Source organism: Geotrypetes seraphini, chromosome 9 (assembly GCF_902459505.1).
Source record: "Geotrypetes seraphini chromosome 9, aGeoSer1.1, whole genome shotgun sequence".
NCBI lineage: Eukaryota > Metazoa > Chordata > Amphibia > Gymnophiona > Dermophiidae > Geotrypetes > Geotrypetes seraphini.
The window spans coordinates 107,299,810-107,324,826 of record NC_047092.1 but is presented as its reverse complement, the minus strand read 5'-3'; the positions used below and the strand labels follow the sequence as shown (position 1 = coordinate 107,324,826).

Genomic DNA, 25,017 nt, shown 5'->3' with positions numbered 1-25,017 from the left:
CGGCTCCTTGATAACCGTTATGCACACTTTAACCCCGACTTTGTTGGGTCTGCTTTTTGTTACAGTGCAGATCTCACAGACACCCTATACTTCTGTTAATGTATTGTACATTACACTTTGTACCATATGATTATTCACACTATGTACTCTACTTGGCTACATATTCTTTGTCCCACACATGTTCAAAGTTTGTGTCCCTCCTATCTGTTTTGGGTAACTTACCCCTGTTGCATTTACCATTGTTGGTATCTGAGCTGATTACATTATTTTCTGTATTGAGTGGGTTATTATAGCTCTTTTGCCATATGTTTGACAAACTGGTGTTTTCCTCTCTTCCTCCCTCTTCCTGGAGAGGATTCCTCTTTATTGCTCTCTTCTGTGACTTCTTCATTTTCTTCCCACTTACTATGTTCTTGTTCAGGGCGGACATCCCCTCTCATACTTTCTTTCACATCTGCTTCTTCTTCTACTTTTATGCCATCCCTTAAGTTTGTCTCATGGAACGTCAACGGTATCAATCAACCTCTTAAATGTAAAAAAATTATATATTATCTTAAATCAAAAGATTACGATATTCTATTATTGCAGGAGACTCATCTTAACTCTACAGACTGCTCCAAATTCCATGTCTCAGTATATACCACGCATTTATTTTCTCCGGCATTTCACAAGAAGAGAGGAGTGTCCATCTTCTTCAAAACCTCACTACAAGTTCGCATCTTACATCAACTACCTGACTCGGAGGGCAGATGGATTGCAACCTCAGTTCAAATTGGTGATTTGTTCTTCTCCATCGTCAATATTTATGCACCAAACATCGACACACACTGCTGAATATAGCTGATAACCCTCTAATTATTAGAGGTGACTTTAACCTTCCGCTAGATGTTAGCAAGGATAGACATTCTCTTTCTCAGTTCCGCCCCTCCAAAATGTGGACTGAACTTCACCAGGTTATTCAGGACTTGGGTCTCTGCGACCCTTGGAGATTGCTTCATCCTGAAGAACACTCGTTTACATTTTATTCTGCTCCTCACCGTTCTTACTCTAGAATTGATTTCTTTCTCATCTCTAAATCTCTTCTCCCCTTGGTCCGTGCTTCCCTTATTCACCCCATTATTCTTTCGGATCTTGCTCCCATCGGTCTACATGTGGAATTACAACATACACGTCCGAATCGCATCTGGCGGCTTAATACTTCTATTCTCTCGGATTCTGCTTTTCAAGATAAAATTCGTAGCTTTATCTCAGAATTCTTTACTAACAATGCCTCTTCTATTCCCTCTTATACCACCATTTGGGAAGCCTTCAAAGCGAGTCTCAGGGGCGAAGTGATTAGTTTTTTGGCATGAAAGCGTAAGTCTGACTTGTCCAGCATGGAGACCTTGGAGAGGGACATCTCCCTATTAGAAAAACAACAGGTTACAAATAATCTAACTCAGGTCTCTCCAGCCTTAATCAAGAAAAAAGTTGAATTCAATCTGTTATCTCAGCTTAAAGCCCAACAAGACTTCTTGATCTCCAAAACTGGTACCTATATCTCCGCTAACAAATCCGGTCGCTTTTTGGCTCGTTAACTTCCTAATCATAAACAACGGTCTAGAGAGGCAGCTTTATTGAGAGAAGATGGTACTTCCGCTACTGATGATGCCTCCATATCTCAGCTCTTTACCACCTTTTACAAGACTATATATTCCTCGTCTACTGCCTACTCCTCTATATCTAGTACTGATTTCCTCAATGACATTTCCCATCCCTCTCTGGATTATTTTCAGGCTTCCTGCCTCGGTGCCCCTATTTTAGAGGCCGAGATTCTGGAAGCCATTAAATCTCTATCTTCACACAAATCACCAGGGCCTGATGGATACCCGATTGAATTTTACAAAACCTTTTCTGCAGATCTTGTTCCACTGCTGAAACATCTTTTCGATTATCTCTTTTCTAATCCCAAGGATCAGGGTGGATTTGTGGAAGCGCACATTATAGTTTTACCCAAAGCTGGGAGAGATGAAACCCTGGTGGCTAATTATCGACCTATCTCTTTGCTTAATACTGACTGTAAGATTTTGGCCAAAGTTTTGGCCTCACGATTAGATAAGGTTCTGGGCAGCCTAGTTCATCCTGATCAAGTAGGTTTCATGAAATCCCGATTTATTGGTGACAATGCGCGCACATTCCATGCTGTTTTGGATATCGCCCATTCTTCACCTGATCCTTTGATAGCGATTTCCTTGGACGTCGAGAAGGCCTTTGATATGGTCGAGTGGGACCACTTATTTGCCGCTCTCCATTGGTTTGGCTGTGGTTCAGACTTCGTGCATTGGATTCGACTACTATACACCAAGCCTTATTCTAGGCTGCCCCTTGTCTCCTCTTTTATTTAATTTAGCTCTTGAACACTGTTACTGGCCATCCGTCAACATCCTCATCTGATGGGGATCCCAGTGGGCTCCTTTCAAGTTAAAACGTTAGCATATGCTGATGATTTGCTTGTGTTTCTTTCTAAACCAGCTTCCTCTATTCCCGTACTTCTCCAATTGGTATCTGAATTCTCTCGATGTTCGGGTTATCGTATAAATTGGGACAAATCCGAAGTCATGCCTCTTAATGATGTTACTTCTTTAGCCAACTATGGTCCCACCTCATTTCGTTGGGCCAGCTCTTCTTTGAAATACCTTGGTACCCTTTTCCATCAGGATACTGACACTATGATGTCTATTAATTTATCTGATTTAACGACTAAGGTTGATACTTTGGTGAGGAATTGGTCCCCTCTCTCTTTGTCGTGGTGGGGACGCCTCGAAGCTATTAAAATGACTATTACACCAATTGTTAATTACTATCTTTCTATGCTCCCTAGACTGGCCCCAAAGGAGTTCTACAAAACCATTGAGAGCAAATTAACAGATTACCTCTGGTGTAAAAAGACCCCTTGCATCTCACTGAAAATCCTTAAGTCTTCTAAAGAAAATGGGGGCATGGGGTTCCCGGATTTTTTTCTTTACCATATAGCATCACTTCTGCGCTATAGCTCACTGTGGATTCAAGACCCTACTTTGTCCCTAGACCTAGCTGCCTGGCTTCACATTGAACAGCACATTGTACGCCCGATTCCGCTATCTAGCTTGCCGTTCCTCTCCCCCTCTTCACTGTCATCTAAGTCCACTGCCATAAGTGCTACTCTTCAAGCGATCCATCATTTTGATCGTATTTCTGGATCCGACAGACGTCTTATGACTTCTTTGCCTCTATGGTACAACTCCTCCTTTCGTATCGATAATCGTTTTATCTGCTGGCGCTCCTGGATGGATAGGGGGATTTGGACATTGAATCAGATCTTGGACAACGGAATGCTCCTATCTTTTTCCCAGATCATGGACAAGTTTGCCCTACCACCTTCAGAATGCTTCCATTGGATTCAACTCTCTCATTGCTTGATGAAATGCTCCCCTTCCATTTTTACATATACTCCGACTTCTATTTTCATGACATTCTCACGTATAGGTCTAGAACTCGGTCACACCACGTCCCTCTTCTACAAAGAACTCCGATCCCATTTATATCCTCGGTCTAAGAGAACTACTGATATCTGGTCGTCCCACACTACAAGAACTGAAGCAGAAAGAGACTTAGGGGTGATTGTCAGTGAAGACATGAAGTCTGCAAATCAAGTGGAGCAAGCTTCATCCAAAGCAAGGCAAATCATAGGTTGCATACGCAGGAGTTTCGTCAGCCGTAAACCTGAAGTCATTATGCCATTGTATAGATCCATGGTGAGACCACACCTAGAGTACTGTGTGCAATTCTGGAGGCCACATTACCGCAAGAACGTGCTGAGACTGGAATCAGTCCAGAGAATGGCCACCAAGATGGTCTCAGGACTCAAGGATCTCCCATATGAGGAGTGGTTAGGGAAGTTACAGCTCTACTCACTCGAGGAACGTAGAGAGAGGGGAGATATGATCAAGACATTCAAGTATCTCACGGGCCGCATCAAGGTGGAAGAAGATATCTTCTTTTTCAAGGGTCCCGCGGCAACAAGGGGGCATCCGTGGAAAATCAGGGGTGGGAATCTGCACGGTGACACTAGGAAGTTCTTCTTCACTGAAAGGGTGGTTGATCGTTGGAATAGTCTTCCACTTCAGGTTATTGAGGCCAGCAGCGTGCCAAATTTTAAGGCCAAATGGGATAGACATGTGGGATCTATCCGCAAAGATAGAAAGGGAGGGTCATTGGGGTGGGCAGACTTGATGGGCCGTGGCCCTTATCTGCCATCTATTTCTATGTTTCTATGTTTCCTTGGCGTGGTTCTGACCAGGATTGGGATTATTATTTCAGTAAAATTGTTCGCCCAACAGCATCTGCCAGTTTATCTCAATCTTTATATTTTCTTGCGTAAAAAGTCTTTTGGACGCCTAATAAGATGTTTATGGCAGATCTCAGAGATTCCAATTTATGCTGGCATTGTGCGTCGGAGCTGGGGGATCTTCATCATATGATCTTTGCTTGCCCTATACTTAAGGAATTTTGATCACAGATATGGCGCCTTATCCAGCGCATTATACCTATTTCCTCTGAGTTCTCATTTGATATCTTACTTTTCAGAGCTTTAGCGGTGTCAGACCCTCTTTCCGCCAGTCAACAATCTCTTCTTAATATACTGATCGCCTTAATGATTCAAATGATTCTTCACAATTGGAAGTCTGCTGACTTACTTAATGTTGTTTTCTGGTGGAACACTGTTCTTATGATCCATTTGTATGAGATGAAAGCAGCAGAATTTTCAAACAGAGCTCTGCTTATCTTCCAAATATGGGAACCTATTCAACATCTCTCTCCTTAACCGTTGTCTTTCCCTTCAATTCTGTTGATCCCGTCTTCATCCTCTTTCTTTATTTTCTCCCTATCCTGGGAGTGGGATGTCCATCCTGTATCCTTTGTATACTCGCTTCTCTCTTTTAATATCTTTATGGCTATGTTCTTCTTCCTCTTATCTTTCTTTTCTCTTCTTTCTTTGCCTCCTCTTCAGGTTTATATTTGATCCCCCCGGACCATTTGGTTTTCCCCTAAGGTTCTATTTGTGATACTTTGTATGTTAATTCTCTGGATTTCCGGATGGTTATGTTGAACCTCATTGTTCATTTGTTAATTGATGATTCTGTTCCAATATTTATTTCTCTATTTGGTATGGAAACTCAATAAAAATATTTGAAATCGATCTATCAGCTGGATACTGTAGAGCCACGGGGGTTGAATATGGAGGTGGAATTATTACCAACTCTAGGAAATTGACTGGTTCATCTCTTACCTTAAAGACCGCACATCAAAAGTATCATATAACAACCTCACTACAGACACATTTCCTAATAACTTTGGTATACCTCAAGGCTCTATTCTGTCCCTTCTTTTTTTCAACATTTTCTTGGCCTCTTGGGCAGTCTGTTGGCATCTCTGTCTTTGCATACGCAGACGACATACAATTAACATACCCGATCAATCTCACTAACATTGATGACATTCTTACTATCAACAAAAAACTGGCAAAAAATAAGCGACTAGCTCTACTCTAATATGCTGTCTCTCAATGTGAACATGTCCAAATCCATGATAAGAACATAAGAACGCCATCACCGGATCAGACTTATGGTCTATCAAGTCCGGTGATCCGCACATGCAGAGGCCCTGCCAGGTGTGCACCTGGTGTAAATTAAGTCACCCATATCCCTTTATGCCTCTCGTAAGGAGATGTGCATCTAGTTTGCTTTTAAATCCTAGAACAGTGGATTCCGCAATAACCTCCTCTGAGAGGGCATTCCAGGTGTCCACCACTCGCTGCGTGAAGCAGAACTTCCTGATATTTGTCCTGGACTTGTCCCCCCTTAGCTTCAGTCCATGTCCTCTTGTCTGTGTCATAGTAACATAGTAGATGATGGCAGATAAAGACCCGAATGGTCCATCCAGTCTGCCCAACCTGATTCAATTTAAATTTTTTTTTTTTTTTTTTAATTTTTCTTCTTAGCTATTTCTGGGCAAGAATCCAAAGCTTTACCCGGTACTGTGCTTGGGTTCCAACTGCCAAAATCTCTGTTAAGACTTACTCCAGCCCATCTACACCCTCCCAGCCATTGAAGCCCTCCCCTGCCCATCCTCCACCAAACAGCCATACACAGACACAGACCGTGCAAGTCTGCCCAGTAACTGGCCTAGTTCAATATTTAATATTATTTTCTGATTCTAAATCTTCTGTGTTCATCCCACGCTTCTTTGAACTCAGTCACAGTTTTACTCTCCACCACCTCTCTTGGGAGCGCATTCCAGGCATCCACTACCCTCTCCGTGAAGTAGAATTTCCTAACATTGTCCCTAAATCTACCACCCCTCAACCTCAAATTATGTCCTCTGGTTTTACCATTTTCCTTTCTCTGGATAAGATTTTGTTCTACGTTAATACCCTTCAAGTATTTGAACGTCTGAATCATATCTCCCCTGTCTCTCCTTTCCTCTAGGGTATACATATTCAGGGCTTCCAGTCTCTCCTCATTGTAAATAATTTTTTTTCCTGCTTTTTACTAGCTTCGTTGCTCGTCTCTGCACCAGTTTTATATCCTTCCTTAGGTTGGGAGACCAATGTTGGACACAGTATTCCAAATGTGGTCTGACCATTGCTCTATATAGCGGCATTATAACTTTCTCTACTCTACTCGTGATTCCCTTCTTTATCATGCCTAACATTCTATTCAATTTCATTGCCGCCGCCACGCATTGTGCCGACGGTTTCAGTGTCCTGTCTATCAGTACACCCAGGTCCTTTTCCTGTTCGCTTTTACCCAGAGTTGCACCTGACAAGTACAGAGCCCTGGGGAACACCGCTAGTCACTTTCTCCCAGTCTGAGAACTTCCCATTTATGCCCACTCTCTGACTTCTGTTCTCCAGCCAATTGCCTATCTATCTTTCTATATCCCCCTCTATTCCATGGCTTTGTAGTTTCCTGAGAAGTCTCTCATGTGAAACCTTGTCAAACGCTTTCTGGAAGTCCAAGTATATTATGTCCACTGGTTCTCTACCATCAAAAAATTGAAGTAAATTCGTCAAACATGATTTCCCTTTTCTGAAGCCATGTTGACTGGCTCTCATCAGGTCATGTGTATCCAAGTGCTGGACTATGCTATCCTTAGTCAGTGCCTCAACCATCTTTCCAGGGACAGACGTAAGGCTCACCGATCTGTAGTTGCCCGGTTCTCCTCTTGATCCTTTTTTGAAAATAGGCGTGACTTCACTATCTTCCAGTTCTAATCGACAGGTTGGCAAGTTTTTGCAATAGTTCTCCAATTTCAATCTTCAGTTCTTTTAAGACTCTCGGGTGAATTCCATCCAGTCCAGGGGATTTGTCACTTTTAAGTTTGTCGATCTGGTAGTATATCTGGTCCAAGTCCACTTCTACTGTGGTGAGGCTGTCCTCTATTACTCCTTTGAACACTTTCACTGCTTCTGGTATTGTTGCAGTGTCCTCCTTCGTAAAGACAGACGCAAAGAAGGAATTTAGTCTGTCTGCAATTTGTTTGTCTTCCTTGATGTACCCTTTTCTTCCCTGGTCATTCAGCGGTCCCACCGCCTCTTTTGCGGGTTTTTTCCCTTTTACGTATCTAAAGAAGGGCTTGAAATTTTTGGCCTCTTGCGCTATTTTCTCCTCATAGTCCGTTTTGGCATCCCTCACTTCTTCTGATCATCTTTGGTTTGTTCCAAGCTTCGGTCGTTTTCGTGTGTTTCCATTTTTTAAAAGAGTCCTTCTTTCCTTTTATGGCTTCCTTCACCTGTCTAGTAAGCCATGCCTGTTCTCCTTTGCCTTTAGTTTTCCTTTCTTTGGAAATCCGTGGAATGTAGAGATTTTGTGCTTCCGTGATAGTATTTTTCAGTAGGGACCATGCCTGATACACCGTTTTAGCTTTGTCTATCTTTGTCGGGGGTGGGCGGAGCTAACTCTCGCCGCTGCCCCAGCCAATCCTGCTTCCTGCTTTCCCCTCCAGTGTCTTCTTTTGTTCTCTTCCTTCGCTCGCCTCCTGCTCCGATGCTCTCCTCTCTGCCTCGCAGAGCCGAACGGCTGCGTGCCATTGCCCCTCCCCTTTTAAGGGGGAGCTACGCTGGATGACATCGGGGTGGGTGGAGCTAACTCTCGCCGCTACCCCAGCCGATCCTGCTTCCTGCTTTCCCCTCCGGTTTCTTCTTTTGTTCTCTTCCTTCACTCCTCCACTCCCCTCCTGCTCCGATGCTCTCTTCTCTGCCTCGCAGAGCCAAACGGCAAGGTCAATCACTACTCTTGCCCATAGAATTTAGGTCTATTGCAGTTCAGTCAGTTAAAACCGTAAAACTTTTGGGAATTATTCTAGATGAGAAACTTACATTTCATTATCACATCAGTTCAGTTATAAGGAAATGTTTTCACCATCTTCGCATGATTCGCTCTCTTGCAAAATTTCTAGACCAAGCTTCGCTTAACATTTTCACTCATTCTTTAATAATCTCTTGCTTAGACTACAGAAACACCCTATTTAAGGAAATTACAAAAAAGGGAATTTGATGCCTTCAGATTATCCATAACACCACTGTTAAAATTATCTTTAACGCAAAAAAATTCAACCATGTAACACCCCTGATAGTCAAAGCACACTGGTTGCTCATCCCCATCGTATCACCTATAAAATACTGCTATAACCTTCAAAACTAGACAAACAGGACAGCCTGAATTCATTAACAGACTTCTAATATCCCTCACTTCTCAACGTACTCTCTGGTCATCTAATCAACATCTGCTAACAATTCCATCACTAAAAATTATCAATAATCTGCACAATAATATTTTTTGTTACTGCTCCCATACTCTGGAATTCAGCACCGGCATACTTACGAGAGATTTACACGTTAGATAATTTCGTTTAAAAACAATGACTGTCCTTTTATATTTAAATCTTTTTATTAAGCAGTAACAACAGCAAGAACAACAAAAGCATATGACAAGGTTTACAAAAAAATTGAGCTACCGCGGAGGACCAGATTCTTATGTCCTCCACAGCCATGATCAACACCCCTACCCCACAGAACACCCCCATACCCATCCCCCATCTCTCCATCCCCCTCAACAGAAGGACTACAGTACACAGACAGGGTTTAGATGTCAAACAGGTACACCAGTATACAATTGGAGTCTATTCAAGATACGGCTATGACTCACAGGGGACAAAGTGTTCAGATATGGAGTCCAGGCATTGAATGACTGTCCTTTTAAGGATACCTTAATTGATCATTAGCCTAACTTCCGTGGCAACTATAGCAATTCAGATTAAATTTTTAATACCCCTTACCTTCTGTTTTTCCCTTAACCGTTCTTTTCTCTCAACTTACTGTAGTTTTTGCCCTTTTTCCTCTCATGTCAGTTTGATTTGTGAGACTTTGTAGATGTCTTTACTGGATATAAATTAGCTATTAATTTCAATGTGTTTGTACTACCCTGTTTTTGTTTTTTAATGTTGTAAAGCCGCTTTGTAATTTTAAAAAGGTGGGATAACAAATTTTTAATAAACTTGAAACTTGATTTTCAGCACTGAGAGAGCACAGACAGCATGGTAGGCCTGGAGGTCCTGCCATTGGGGCCGGGAGGGGAGTGGGTCATCACTCATCAGGGTAGGGGGAAAGAGGGAGGGCGGTAGTATATACAGTTACAGGTACAAGATCCATTCCAAAAACCAAAAAGCTGTGAATACCAAAATATGCCTGGTCCCAAAGATTTCAGATAAAGGATCTTATACCTGCACCATAGTAACCAACCCACATTAAAACAGGTGTTAATGTATGGTTTTAACACTGCTTGTAAATAGGCTCCTAAAACAGAAGGTGGTATATACAAATATACCCTAGAAGATTTTGAAACTATCATAGCAGCATAAATTAGTAAATCAGAAAATTATAGCTCAGTTGATAGTAGGCTTGCTTTTCTTAAATAGGCTGTGAAAACTCTAAAGCTGTTTATAGCTATTTTGCATGTTGTTTTAGATAAGAACATAAGAACATAAGCATTGCCCCGGCCGGGTCAGACCAGGGGTCCTCGTGCCCGGCAGTCCGCTCCCGCGGCGGCCCCCCAGGCTCATGGCCTGTAAGTGCTTCTAACCTAAAACGTTCATACCCTATTCGTCTAATGTCCTGTAAGTAACCCTTCTATCTGTACTCTGCAATCCCCTTCGCCTCCAGGAAGTCATCCAGTCCCTTTTTGAACCCCAGTAATGTACTCTGTCCTATCACCTCTCCTGGAAGCGCATTCCAAGTGTCCACCACCCGCTGAGTGAAGAAGAACTTCCTTGCATTCATTTTGAATCTGTCTCCTCTCAGTTTTTCTGAATGGCCTCTTGTTTTTGTTGTCCCTGCTAGTCTAAAGAATCTGTTCCTCTCCACCTTCTCTATGCCTTTCATGATTTTATAAGTCTCTATCATGTCCTCTCTCAGTCTCCGCTTTTCCAGGGTAAAGAGCTCCAGCTTGTCCAACCTTTTAGCAAATGAAAGGTTCTCCATGCCCTTTATCATCCTTGTTGCTCTCCTCTGGACCCTCTTGAGTATCGCTATGTCCTTCTTATGGTACGGCAACCAGTATTGGACACAGTACTCCAGATGTGGGCGCACCATTGCTCGATACAGTGGCAGGATAACTTCCTTCGTTCTGGTAGTGATACCTTTTTTGATAATGCCTAACAGAATGTTCGCTTTCTTTGAGGCCGCTGCACATTGTGCCGCCGGCTTCATTGTTTTATCCACCAATACCCCCATGTCTTTTTCTAGGTTGCCTTCCCCCAGTACCTTCCCTCCCATCGTATAGCTGTACATGGGGTTCTCCTTCCCTATGTGCAAGACCTTACATTTCTCCACATTGAAGCTCATCTGCCATCTTTTTGCCCACTCACTCAGTTTGTTCAGGTCGCTCTGCAGTCTTTGCATTCCTCAACAGTTCGAACCCTGCTGGAGAGTTTTGTGTCGTCCGCGAACTTGATAACTTCGCACTTCGTCCCTGTTTCCAGATCATTAATAAATATATTGAACAGCAGCGGTCCCAGCACTGACCCCTGCGGGACACCACTCGTGACCTTTTTCCAGTCAGCGTAGTGTCCCTTTACTCCTACCCTCTGCGTCCTGTCCGCCAGCCAATTTTTGATCCATCTGTGCACATCCCCTTCCACCCCATGGCTCCACAGTTTCTTCAGTAGGCGCTCATGGGGAACCTTGTCGAAGGCTTTTTGGAAATCCAGATATACGATGTCTATGGGGTCACCTTGGACCAATTGTTTGCTTATCCCCTCAAAGAAATGCAGTAGATTAGTTTGGCATGATCGTCCTTTACAGAAACCATGCTGGCTTGTTCCCATCAGATTATTTCTTTCTATATGCTCATTGATACCTTCCCTGATCATTGATACCTTCCCTGATCATCTTCCCTGGAACTGAGGTTAAACTCACCAGTCTATAGTTCCCTGGGTCACCTCTCGATCCTTTTTTGAAGATCGGTGTAACATTCGCTATCCTCCAGTCCTCTGGGATTACCCCAGTTCTCAAAAATAGGTTGCAAATATGCCGCAGTAACTCCGCTATTTCGTCTCTGAGCTATTTCGTCTCTGAGCTCTTTCAGTATTCTCTGCCTGAGAATGTCTTCGAGGCTAACCTCCATGCATGATAATTTTCCTTCTTGTTCCCCTTTGAAGATTTTTTCCAGTTCTGGCTCGTTGGATGGGTCTTCTTTTGTAAAGATCGACTAGAAGAACTTGTTTAGTCTATTAGCCACCTCTTTTTCCTCTTTCACTACTCCCTTCCTGTCTCCCTCATCCAGAGGTCCCACCTCCTCCCTCGCTGGCTATTTCCCTTTCATATATCAGAAAAATGGTTTAAAATTTCTTGCTTCCTTAGCTAGTCTCTCCTCATATTCTTTCTTGGCTTTTCTGACCACTCAGTGACATTCTTTTTGATGATTCCTGTGCTCTTTCCAATTTCCCTCAGTTTTGTCTTTTTTCCACTTCCGAAATGATTTTTTCTTGTCTCCTATCACTTTCTTTACTTCATTGGTTATCCATACCGGGTCTTTTGTCTGATTCTTTTTGCATCCTTTCCTAAATCTGGGTATATACAGGTTTTGTGCCTCGTTTACCGTGTCCTTGAATAGGGACCAGGCTTGCTCCACAGTCCGAGCTTCCTTGGAGCTGTCTCTGAACTTCTTCCTCACCATTTGTCTCATGGCATCATAGTTCCCTTTCTTGAAGTTAAAAGTTGTTGCCTTGGTTATCTTTCCCTTTGGTAATCCTACTTCCACTTTGAACTGAATCATGTTATGGTCACTGTTTCCTAACGGTCCCATTACTTCCACTCCCTTTGCGGGTCCTTTCAGCCCGTTTAGGATCAGGTCCAGAATCGCTGACCCTCTCGTTGGTGCCTTGACAAGTTGCTCCATGAAGCAGTCCTGAACGGCTTCCAGGAACTCCGTTTCCCTCATACATTTGGATTTTCCAAGACACCAGTCTATTCCGGGATAGTTGAAATCTCCCATAACTATGGTGTTAGCGTTCTTGCATTCCCTCCTCAGCTCGGCTACCATTTCTGTATCCTCTGCTTCAGTTTGCCCAGGTGGATGGTAGAACAGTCCCATCTTTATCTCGGATCCGTTTCTTCCTGGTATTTTAACCCACAATGACTCCAGTTGGTCATTTGTCGCTGCTGTGTCCACACTGGTCGAGTGAATGGTGTCCCTTATGTATAGTGCTATTCCTCCTCCTTTCTGGTAAGTCCTGTCTTTTCGGTAGAGTTTGTACCCCGGCAGTACTATGTCCCATTTGTTTTCCTCGTCCCACCATGTTTCCGTGATCCCTTTGATGTCTATTTTGTATTTTTTATCTTTTCATTACTTTTTATACATTTATTCTTTTTGTTCTGTATTTCAATTAAAATTTATAATTGTGAATAATTGCACAATTAAAGGTATGTTTATTTATTTTTATTCCCACTACAGCTCCTGTGAGCAATGGAGGGTTAAGTGATTTGCCCACGAGTTCCATTGGTAAAAAAATAAATAAACAACATACCATTAATCACACAATTAATAACAATTGAAATTTTAATTGAAATGCAACCCTAGTTGGTAGCTAAATAAAATCTTTAGGGTCCGTTTTACAAAGCCGCAGTAGTGATTCTTCCATGGCAAATGCACCAAAGCCCATAGTAATTGAATGGGCTTTGGTACATTTGCCATGGGGGAATTGCTACCACAGCTTTGTTAAAGGAGTCTTTAATATCCTTTTGTTTTCTTTTTATTCCATGATCAGTCAAGAACCTTAAAAGTATTCCATGTCATATTTCAAAAGAAAACACAAGAAATAACACTCATGTGGTTTCAATCAAGTACAATGTTTAGTGCTAAATTATTCTGGAATTATTTAAGGCTTGCTCCAGGCTCTTGAGAAAAAAGTTTCTTTTGAACAGTCACATATAATCTTATATGAAATGAGGTGATCTGTACATGTAGCATGATTTTGGGAACATTAATCAAATTGTCCATATTTTTTCATATTCCAGAAGTACTTATGACCTGCAGGGTTTGCACCAATAATCAAGGCAAAACTACTTGGATAGTTATTTTTATTGCCCCTGCAAAGTGTACTTGCAGACATTTATGTCTAGCTTTGCTGAAATACTTTTTTCTAGCCAAAACAAAAAAACTATCCCCTCTTTGACAAAGTTATTCTAGCCCTTTAAACCCCTATGGGTTTTGGGACAGTTACCACAGTGGCAGCCGCTAGTGTGGCTTTGTAAAAGTGTGTGTGTGGGGTGGGTATGTTTTGAAAAATCTCAAACTATGCCAATGTAGCATCTCACAATCTATCTCCTTTGATGGAATGCTACCAGGTAATACAGAAGCATATGCAATGTACAAAAATTACTCATTTGAGAGTAGATCATTTTAAAATATTCCATTTCTGCTGATAAAATTCTAGTTTGACACTTTAAAAAAATGACTTAGAAAATGGATCTCTTTATAAGCAATATGGACAAATGTGATTCAATAAGAATGAGATAATTTATGACTCTGTCCTTAACATAAGGCTCGGGCAGCTTACAAAGAGGTACCTAGCAAAATTTCAAAATACTGTACTGATAAAAAAAAAAAAAAAGACTTCCGTTTAGATTACTCAAGCATTGGTCATGTCAGAAATAGGAGATTCATCCTGTTGCAATACTCATATCCCTGAGTCATGCTGACTTGTCCTGTTTAACTACATTTATTTATTTATTCATTCAATTTTCTATACTGTTCTCCCAGGGGAGCTCAGAACAGTTTTACATGAATTTATTCAGGTACTCAAGCATTTTATCCTGTCTGTCTAAGTAGACTCACAATCTATCTAATGTACCTGAGGCAATGGGGGGGGAGATTAATGACTTGTCCAGGGTCATAAGGAGCAGTGTGGGTTTGAACCCACAACCTCAGGGTACTAAACCTGTAGCCTTAACCACTGTGCACACACACGAGACTGTATTATCCCAATCAAGAAAAAAACCCAGTTCATTTTCCTGAATATACAAATGAGAGAGCCAGACATGATAGATTATAATGCAAATTCCACTAGAGGCAGCATCATAGTTATCAAAAACATCTGAGTGGTGTAAAACGAATAAAAGTGAATTGATTTTTTTTCTCATTCAAAAATTACAAAAACTAGGGGGCACTCAATGAAGTCACATGGAAATACCTTTAAAACAAATAGGATAAATATTTTTTCATTGAAAGAATAGTTAAGCTCTGGAACTCATTGCCAGAAGATGTTGTAAAAGTTGTTAGCGAAGCTGAGATTTGAACATACTCCTGGAAGAAAAGTCCATAGTCTGCTATTGAAACAGAAATCAGGAATCTACTGCTTTCCAAAACAATGTATATAGGATAAGGAGAGATCAATCATAAATCCACAAAAATGCCTCCCAGGGAAAGCAGTAGATTCCACAAAAATACCTCTACTGTAGATTCCACAAAAATACCTCCCATATATATATATATTTGTGGAATCTACTGTAGATTCCATAAAAATACCTCCCTTATCTATAATAATAAAATGGTAAGCACGCATGCGCACTCTAAAGCCGTGTTCCCTGATCCGTCGCGATGTGGCCACAAGAGTGTGCATGCGCGCTTATACATCACCATACAACAGACGGACTGCACCTAACCGTAACTCTCCTCCTCCTTTTCTGGCCCGGCCCGCTGAGAGGGAGAGCGGCGCTGGCACGGCCGCTCCGTCTCTGTGGGGCTAACAGCAGCAGCCTCCGAAGCTCCTTAGCAGCCTGTCTCGCCCCTTGAGAAGGGCTCGCCTCCCTGCTCGGGCAGACTTCTATCAAGGAAAAACAGCACTACCGTCCGTAGTTTATTTTAAAGTTTAAAGCCACTGCGGTGGCTCTTCTCATGAGCCACACCTGCGTCGGAGAAGGCTTCCGACGCAGGCAGCGATAGTGCGAGGAACCGCCGCAGCGGCATTAAACTTTAAAATAAACTTTGGCCGGTAGTGCTGTTTTTCCTTGATGGAGGTCTGCGCGAGCTCTCCCAGAGCCTGATCCGCACCAAGACGCGCTCCTACGGCAGTACGGCTAGTGTGACTGCGCCTCTGGCTGAGAGCTACATGGAGCACTGGGTGGGTGATGGCGATACGCTGCAGGGCATTGCGCTCAAGTACGGAGTGACGGTAAGGCACGTTAGGCCAAATACCCCACCCGGAGGCACTTCCCCTGTGGTGAGGGAGCCCTGTGGAGGTCCTGGACAGCCCACCTTCAAATTATTGACAGCGGTATTTTGAAGGGCTACAGAGGCTTCCTAGCGCTCTACAAAGACACCGAAGTGGCCTGTTAACAGAGAGAGATGCTGGCTTTGCCTGTGGGTTTTAGTTTATTTAAGATGCTTATAAACAGTCTTCCAGGGTAACTACAAAGGTAGAAGTAGACTTGGTTACTCAAGTGATCACCTCCCCGCCAACCTCCCCCCCCCTCACAAAAAGGCTGGTGTTAACTTTTGTCAGATCAATCTGTTTCTTGAAACATAGCCTTTCAATGGTAGGAGTCATATGCCTCAGATGCAGGAATGTCAGAGCTAATTTGCTTTAGTTAGGTTGGGGGAAGAAAAACAGACCAGTGACTGGATAACTGGGGGCAAAACTATTCTCTGAAAATGTAATGGAAAGGTACCAAATTTGATGTGGTTAAGGCTGCAGCCTCAGCACTGTGAGGTTCTAGAGAATGACACGGTGACAGAATTTGTCCCCATCCCTGCGGATAACCCCAATAAACCATCTGCATTCTTTTAGGAGAGAGGGAAGAATCAAGAGTATGAATGGACACAACCAATGACCCTCAAGCCTTGCATTGAAGAATGTTGGTGTAAAAGGACTGAGGTTGAGATAAACACTAAAGAATGGCATGTGATGGTTTCCCACGGTTATGTGTGGGGACGATGGCAGTGACGGATTCTGTCACTGTGTCATTCTCTAGAACCTCACAGTGCTGAGGCAGAGAGAAAGAATGACAGACGGGGCCAGAGAGACAGACAGAAAGAAAGAAATACATACATCTATTCTAGCACCCGTTAATGTAACGGGCTTCAAGACTAGTATATATATATATATATTTGTGGAATCTACAGTAGATTCCACAAAAACAAACAAACAAACAAACAAAAAAAAAAAAATATATATATATATATATATATATATATAAGGGAGGTATTTTTGTGGAATCTACTGCTTTCCCTGGGACCAGTAGCATAGCATACCATTTGAGTTTTTGCCAGGTACTTGTGACATGGATTGGTCACCATTGGAAACAGGATACTAGGCTAGATGGATCATTGGTCTAACCCAGTATGTCTTGTGTTCTTATGTTCTAATGGTTGAGCTAATCAAAGATTATAGTGGGGCTGAAGTTTTTTTGGTACATTCTCACTTCTTTTATGATTTCTTATTTCAGTCATCAATTGGGATATTTTTTTGCTGTTTGTGGCTAAACTGATTTAACAACCATACATAGACCCCTGACACATGGCCTGTGCCGGTCTTAATAAATACACTTTGATTGCCCATACCTGAAGTCCCCTTGTGCTGTTTTTTTGTTGTTGTTATTCACTATTTTTAATAGGAACATGGACAAGGGTGGGTAATGCTTCTTTGTCCAGATAAATCCAATAGAGCTAATATAGTGAAAGTTGAAAAAAAAACTGACTATGGGACAGTGCTGGCAGCTTGTGAAAATGGCTGCCACACCAGTGCCCCTCCAAAACAGAAGATTTGTCTTTGAAAGGAGACTGGGAAGATGAAATGAAGGAAGGGAAAGGGACTTAAGGGAAAGATATGCCCAGACTGCAGGGCCCCCTAGAGCTGTTTTAAGTTAGCCCAGGGGTAGGGGTGGGAAGGGATGGGAGCAGGGGGAAACGCAGACCAGGAGGGAGAGGGAAGGAGAGAGAAATGCCAGACTATGGGAAGAAGAGGAGAGAGATGCTATACCTTAGGAGGGGAGAAAGAGGAATACAGAGATGTCAGACCACAGGAGTGGGAGAGAGAGGGAGGAGATGGTACACAGGGATGGAGGGGAAGGGAAGAAATGGTGCACAGGGATGGAGGGGAGTAGGGGAGAGAGAGGGAAGAGATGGTGCACAAGGATGGAGGAGAATAGGGGAGAGAGAGGGAAGAGATGGTGTACAGCAGTGTTTCTCAACATGTGGTATGCACACCCTTAGGGGTACACGAGCCGCTTGTTGGGGGTACACAGCACTGTGTGGTTCTCCCACCCCCCCCTTTCTCCTATGGCTGCCATCACAGATCCCATGCCCTCCTTATTGCCTGACCACCTGTCCCCTTCCGCTGCCACTGCCACTGCTGGGGTTCCCATGCACTCCTTCCTGCCCAACCCCCTCCACCGAAGCCAACCCATATTTTCCTCCAATGTCAGAGCTAACAGAGGAAAGCCTTCTGGGTCAGTGGGGGCTCATGGTTACCTCCTTCCAGGTGGGCTGTTCCTTATTTATTTTATTTAATAATTTATATTCTACATATCCTACAATTCTATGCAGATTACAAATTATTCAGGTACTCAAGTATTATTTCCTAACTATTCCAGCAGGCTTCCATTCTATCTAAGGTACCTGGGCATTTGTTGCAAGGACACATCAGTGGCTCTTTTGTGCTGCATGTGGCTGACCCAGAAACCTTCCCTCCAACATTAGAGCTGACATCAGAGGGAAGGCTTGCGGGTCAGCCATGTGCAGCGTGTGAACTTCTGCCCATGTATCCTTGCAACAAGTGCCACTGACAGCAGAAGGAGCAGCCCAGCTGGACGGCCCTGAAGGAAGCGAGTGTAGCCTTAGAGCGAGCAAGTAAGGGAGAAAGGGGACATGATATGGGACAATGGGAGAAAGGGAGAATGAAGCGCATTGGGACATGGGGAGGGTATGATTTGGGGACAAAGCTGGAAGGCAGGGAGGAGGGAGCATGAACTCGGGATATAGAAGGAAGGGAGGGGGCATGAACATGGGACAGAAAGGAGGGAGGAAGGGGGCACTAATGGGATATAGGAGGGAGGGAATAGAAAGGGAGAATTGTTGGGCATGAGTGTGTGAGTGAGAGGGAAAGATGGTACACATGGGGAAAGGAAGAAAGAGGAAAATTAGGCAAAGAGAGAGAGAGGAGTGAGGTAGAGAAACATGGGGAATAGAAGGATGAGAGGAAGAAATATTGGATATGGTGGTGGACAAGGAACAGAGGGACAGATTGAAGAGGATGCAAGAGGGAAGAATGATGGACATAGTTATGGAGGGAGAGATATGACATTGTGCTGGAGAGGGGTAATAGGAGAAATGGGCATGGGGCTTGTGGGCAATGGTAAAAAATTCTGTACATGATCTGGGGGATGAGAAAGGGAGAAATGTTGGATGTGGCGGTAGAGGGAGTGGAAGAAATGCATCCTGGATCGCTCTCTCTTTCCCCACTCCTTATGTAGCAAGGGAGGGAATGAGAGAAGGACAGTGTAAGCGAGAGGGAAAAATGTTGCAAATGTGAGTGGAGGAGAGAGGAAGAAAAGTTGAACTCACGGAGGGACAGAGAGAGATGTTGGTTGGGTGAAGGGAATGAGGTCCAGAGGAGAGGAAGCATGCAAGAGGCAGAAATATTGGATGCACAATCAGAAGGAAGTGCAACCAGAGGCTCATGAAATCGCCAGACAACAAAGGTAAAAAAAATTATTTTATTTTCAATTTAGTGATTGAAATGTGTTAGTTTGAGAATTTATATCTACTGTCTATTTTTCACACTATAATTGTCTATTTTTCTATAGTTGTTACTGAGGTGACATGGCATATTTTAAAATCATCTGCCATGACCACTTTGGAAAAAAAATCCCAAATATAAATGATAATTAACATTTTTTCTGCTTATAGTGTGCTTAATGTTTTTTTTTATTTTGTGGTTCGGGGGTGGCCGATCGCCATCGCAGCAGAAGAGATGAGCCATCTCTCCTGTCGCAATGGTTGTGGTGGGGGGTGGGCAGGTTGCCAGGGCTGCTGAGCTCATCGCAGCAGCCGTGATCAGCTTAGCAACCCCTTTTTCGGCATTTATACTTGTTTTGACTTGGTCTAAGTCAAAATGTATGTGTCGACTAGGCAGCATGTTTTTGGTTATACCTGCTGTACGTTGTGTCTGGGTCTAGGTCGGCCCACCTCCTGCCCTTTCCCCTCCTCTAAAAATGCCTCTTTTCGCTCTATGCGTTTAGAGGCAGGGGAAAGACTATGTCTAAAATCAGCTTTGGTTATGGGTACTTGGATGATCAGTATTTTGATCGTCCAAGTACCCATTTAGGTCACTTTTTAGACGTTTGTTTGGGTTTTTTTAAAATTATGAGCCCCATAATGTTTTAATTGAAGGTATGAATAAATATCTAAATGAGGCTATCTATACTCAGTATACAATTGATAGAAGGTTGAAAGAATACAATCATCTCCAAGGATTTGATACAAGTAAGTGTTATTTCCTCTCTTATCTGCCCGAAAACCAGCAGATTTCATACCAGGTTGAAAGAATCCATTTTCACTAATAGGCAACAATGGGGTAATTTGATAATTAATATCTAATTTACAACAAATCTGATGCCATATGGCTCGTAAAGGTGCAAGTAAAAAATAATAAGGATTCCTCAGAACAGCAGACTCCAACCTAGAGGAATGAAGTAAATAACTGAAGTGATAAGGTTTCCACAAATGAAGTTCCACTGGAGTCTGAAGAGGGTCTTACGGCCTTCACTGACAGACCACTCGACTCTCTATATGCTGGTTCAAATAATATGAATTTAATAATCAAATAGCAATAGCTTACAGGAACAAATCACACAGCATACAGAGTAATAGAGCATACACCAGGCTGGCCAGACTGATGGAGAACTTCCGATAAGCTCTGAATCCTTGGTTCAAAGAGCTTTCTTTTATATGATTCTGACAGCTCTGGCCCACGTTGGTGCATGTTACATTTCACACTTTCATTGGTTAATCATATTCCTTATCTCATTTATTAATCTATGGATTGGTTAACATAATTGTGTGATACTGCGTCACACCTTTTTCCATCTAATTCTCCCTTACTTCCCTGTAAATGTCCTGTTAATATACCAAGTTCCTCTTTAGAGCACCTGGGCCTAACAGTTTTTCAGCTTTGTGGTTAGCTCTTGCATCTTCACGTCCCTTGTTTCTTGTTTAGTACCGCCCTTCTTCTTGATAAGCTCTCATAAGCTTATCGTGTCACTGTAGAGCTAAGATCTCTTTTTCACTAGAATTGTTTTTCTCTCCAGCTGTACTTTCTGTTTGACCCTGCTTTCAAGAAAAGCAGAAGTGTCTTTTAGAATTGACAGTTTCTTAGTCAGAGTGTCTTTTTGGTCTTTCAGCAACCATTTAGGTCTTTAGCTGTATTGGCCTGTTTTTTGCTTAAATGGGGAAAATTTCAGGGGTCTTCACCTGATCTCTACTACACAGGACTTCTCCTCCTTTCCTCAAGTCCAAGAAAAATAAGATGTTGAAAGAAACCAGTCATGTATATGTCTCATATTATAAGAATCTACAAATTGACGTAAAGACAATAGACCAAGATGTCCCCTATCTATTGGCATAGCCACTGTTGGCAATGGAAGACAGGGTCTACTTCCTTTCCAAATAAACCCTCTAAGAATAAGAGGAAGCATCTGATAAATGTAAAGCCACTGAGGTAAAATTATCATATTGTATCATATTGTATTTGCCCCATCAAAGAAACTGGAAAATGATGCCACATCAAAAGCCGAGATTTACCCCCTCTTCTATTAAACTGCGCTAGCAGTTTTTAGCGCAGAGAGCCGCGCTGAATGGCCCACGCTGCTCCTGACACTTTTACGAACTCTATGAGTGTCGGGAGCATCGCGGGTCATTCAGCGCAGCTCTCTGCACTACAAACTGCTAGCGCAGTTTAATAGAAGAGGAGGTTAGTCTTTTCTAACAATGGCTGTATGTTTACATCATGAAGTTGAATGAAATCTTGCGGTATTGTTATCTCGAGATACCCACAAGGGAAAAAGCAATATTGGCTCTGGTCCTCACAAATGGAGAGAGTATCTCTAATGTTCGAGTGAGTGCTCACCTGGGAAGTAGTGATCATCAAACGGTTTGGTTTGATATAATGGCTAAAGTGGAGAGCAGCCGCACGATACTTAAAGTCCTAGATTTCAAATGTACAGACTTTAATGAAATTGGAGAGTACCTGAAGAAAGATCTGTTAGGATGATAGGACATAAGAGAAGTGGAAAGGAGCAATAAAAATGGCTATGGACCTTTATGTGAAGAAAATAAATAAAAACAAGAGAAAAAGGAAGCCGATATGATTCTCCAAACTAGTGGCGGAGAAAATAAAGGTGAAAGAGTTGGCGTTTGTGAAATATAAAAAACCCCAAGAAGAGTGCAGAAAGGACTACAGGGTAAAACTTAAAGAAGCCAAGAAAACACAGGCGGAAGAACAAATGGCTAAAAATGTAAAAAAGGGTGACAAAAATTTTTTCAGATATATTAGTGAAAGGAGGAAGATGAAAAATGGAATTGCTAAACTAAAAGATGCTGGGAACCGATATGTGGAGAGTGATGAGAAAAAAGTAAATGTACTAAACAAATACTTCTGTCTTGTGTTCACAGAAGAAAATCCTGGAGAAGGATCAAGATTGTCTGGCAAAGTTACACGAGAAAATGGAGTAGATTCTGCGCCTTTCAGGGAGGAGAGTGTTTATGAGCAATTTGAAAAACTGAAGATGGACAAAGCGATGGGGCCAGACGGGATCCATCCCAGGATACTGAGGGAGCTCAGAGAGGTTCTGGCGGGTCATATTAAAGACTTGTTCAACAAATCTCTGGAGACGGGAGTGGTTCTCAGGGATTGGAGGAGAGCGGATGCGGTCCCTATTCACAAAAGTGGTCACAGGGATGAAACAGGAAACTACAAGCCGGTGGAACCTCACTTCAGTTGTTGGAAAAATAATGGAAGTGTTGCTGAAAGAAAGGATAGTGTACTTCCTTGAATATAATGGGCTACAGGATCTGAGGCAACATGGCTTTACAAAAGCCAAACGAACCTGATTGAATTTTTTGATTAGGTGACCAGAGAACTGGATCGAGGACATATGCTAGATGTAATTTACTTAGATTTCAGCAAAGCTTTTGATACGGTTCCTCATAGGAGGCTGTTGAACAAACTTGAAGGGCTGAAGTTAGTACCCAAAGTGGTGAACTGGGTTAGAAACTGGCTGTTGGACAGACGCCAGAAGGTGGTGGTTAATGGAAGTCGCTCGGAGGAAGGAAAGGTGAGTAGTGGAGTTCCTCAGGGTTCGGTGCTGGGGTCGATCCTGTCAATATGTTTGTGAGTGACATTGCTGAAGGGTTAGGGTTAGAAGGAAAAGTGTGCCTTTTTGCAGATGATACTAAGATTGGTAACAGAGTAGACACCGAAGAGGGAGTGGAAAATATGAAAAAGGATCTGCAAAATTTAGAGGAATGGTATAATGCCTGGCAACTAAAATTCAATGTAAAGAAATGCAGAGTAATACATTTGTGGATTAATAATCAGAAGGAACCGTATATGCTGGGAGGTGAGAAGCTAATATGCACGGATGGAGAGAGGGACCTTGGGGTGATAGTGTCCGAAGATCTAAAGGCAATAAAATAGTGTGGCAAGGCGGTGGCTTCTGCCAGAAGGATGCTGGGCTGTATAGAGGCGTAGCCAGTAGAAGGAAGAAGGTGTTGATGCCCCTGTACATTTGTGTTCAGTTTTGGAGACCGTATCTGGCGAAGGATGTAAGAAGACTTGAAGCGGTCCAGAGGAGGGCGACAAAAATGATAGGAGGCTTGCACCAGAAGACGTATGAGGAGAGACTGGAAACCCTAAATATGTATACCCTAGAGGAAAGGAGGGACAGTGGAGATATGATTCAGACGTTCAAATACTTGAAGGGTATTAACATAGAACAAAATATTTTCCAGAGAAAGGAAAATGGTAAAACCAGAAGACATAATTTGAGGTTGAGGGGTGGTAGATTCAAGAGCAATGTTAGGAAATTCTACTGTACAGAGAGGGTGATGGATGCCTGGAATGTGCTCCCGAGAGAGGTGGTGGAGAGAAAAACAGTGACTGAGTTCAAAGAAGCGTGGGATGAACACAGAGGATCTAGAGTAGGTTTTGACGGAACCCAAGCACAGTACTGGGTAGAGCTTTGGATTCTTGACCATAAATAGCTAAGAAGAAAAATTTTAAATTGAATCAGGTTGGGCAGACTGGATGGACCATTCGGGTTTGTATCTGCTGTCATCTACTATGTTACTATGTTACTATTTTACTTGGTGTCCAAGTTAAGGGAAAGGTGCCAATCCATTGAGAAGTTAATGATGATTGGAATGGAAGAAACATCAATTCCTGGTAATTCAATTGAAATCCAGAATGGAAGCCAAATTTATTCAGTGTATCTAGCAGATGTGATAAAGAACGCTCTGGATCAGTCAATATGAGCATAAGATCATCTGCAAAAAATAGAACCTTCAATTCATGACCCACAATGGAGAGACCTTTTATATGGACATCATGCTTGAAAGTACATAATAATGGTTTCAAATAAATAAGAAAAAGTAATGGAGATAATGGACAATCCTGACATATCCCTCGAGAAATTACAAAAGAAGAAGAATAAGTCCTGTTAATAAGAATAGATGCACGAGGTCTAACATATAGGGCATGCAAACAATCAATAAATCATTCTGAGAAACCCATGTATGAAAGTGTCGAATAAAGAAAAGACCACTCCACCCCATCAAAACTTTGCGAACATGCAGAACTGATTTTCGACCATGGACAAATCTGACTTGCTCTTGTCCTATAAGTAAAGGTAAATAAGAAGCAAGCCTGTCTGCCAAGACCTGGGCAAAAATTTTAAGGTCAACATTCAGCAAGGAGATAGGGTGGTATGAATCAACAACATGAGGGTCTTTTCCTTGTTTTGGGATTAAGGTATTTAACCAAGAGGGAAGGAACCATCTTCCACACAGGTGTTAAAATATCTCACCAACTGTCCCAGAATGTGGTAAAGTAGTAATTTGTAATATTCTATCGTAAATAAATCAGGTCCAGGCATTTTACAAGTTGATAATAATTTAATGACCTGCTGAACTTCCCCTGTCCACAATAGTACATTTAATGAATCTTTCATCTGGGGGGTTAATTGGGGTAGTACTGAGTCTTCCAAATATGTCTGCACCAGAGAAGGCTGAGAATGAGAGTCTGCAATATACAGGCAGTGGCGTACTAGCATATGTGACACTCGGGGCCCATCATTTTTTGACACCCCCCCCCATCTGTATGAAAAATATGATTTTTAGTAACAATCCACATATCACACAACAAGGGTGTACCTAGGAAAAGGCA

The 25,017-nt window shown here is 42.4% G+C and overlaps 1 protein-coding gene across 1 annotated transcript in view; it reads left to right on the top strand.

Moving 5' to 3' along the window:
* The window catches only part of LOC117366358 (galactose-3-O-sulfotransferase 2-like), a 247,771-nt gene that overhangs the window by 57,707 nt on the left and 165,047 nt on the right, over positions 1–25,017 (top strand). The window lies entirely within an intron of this gene.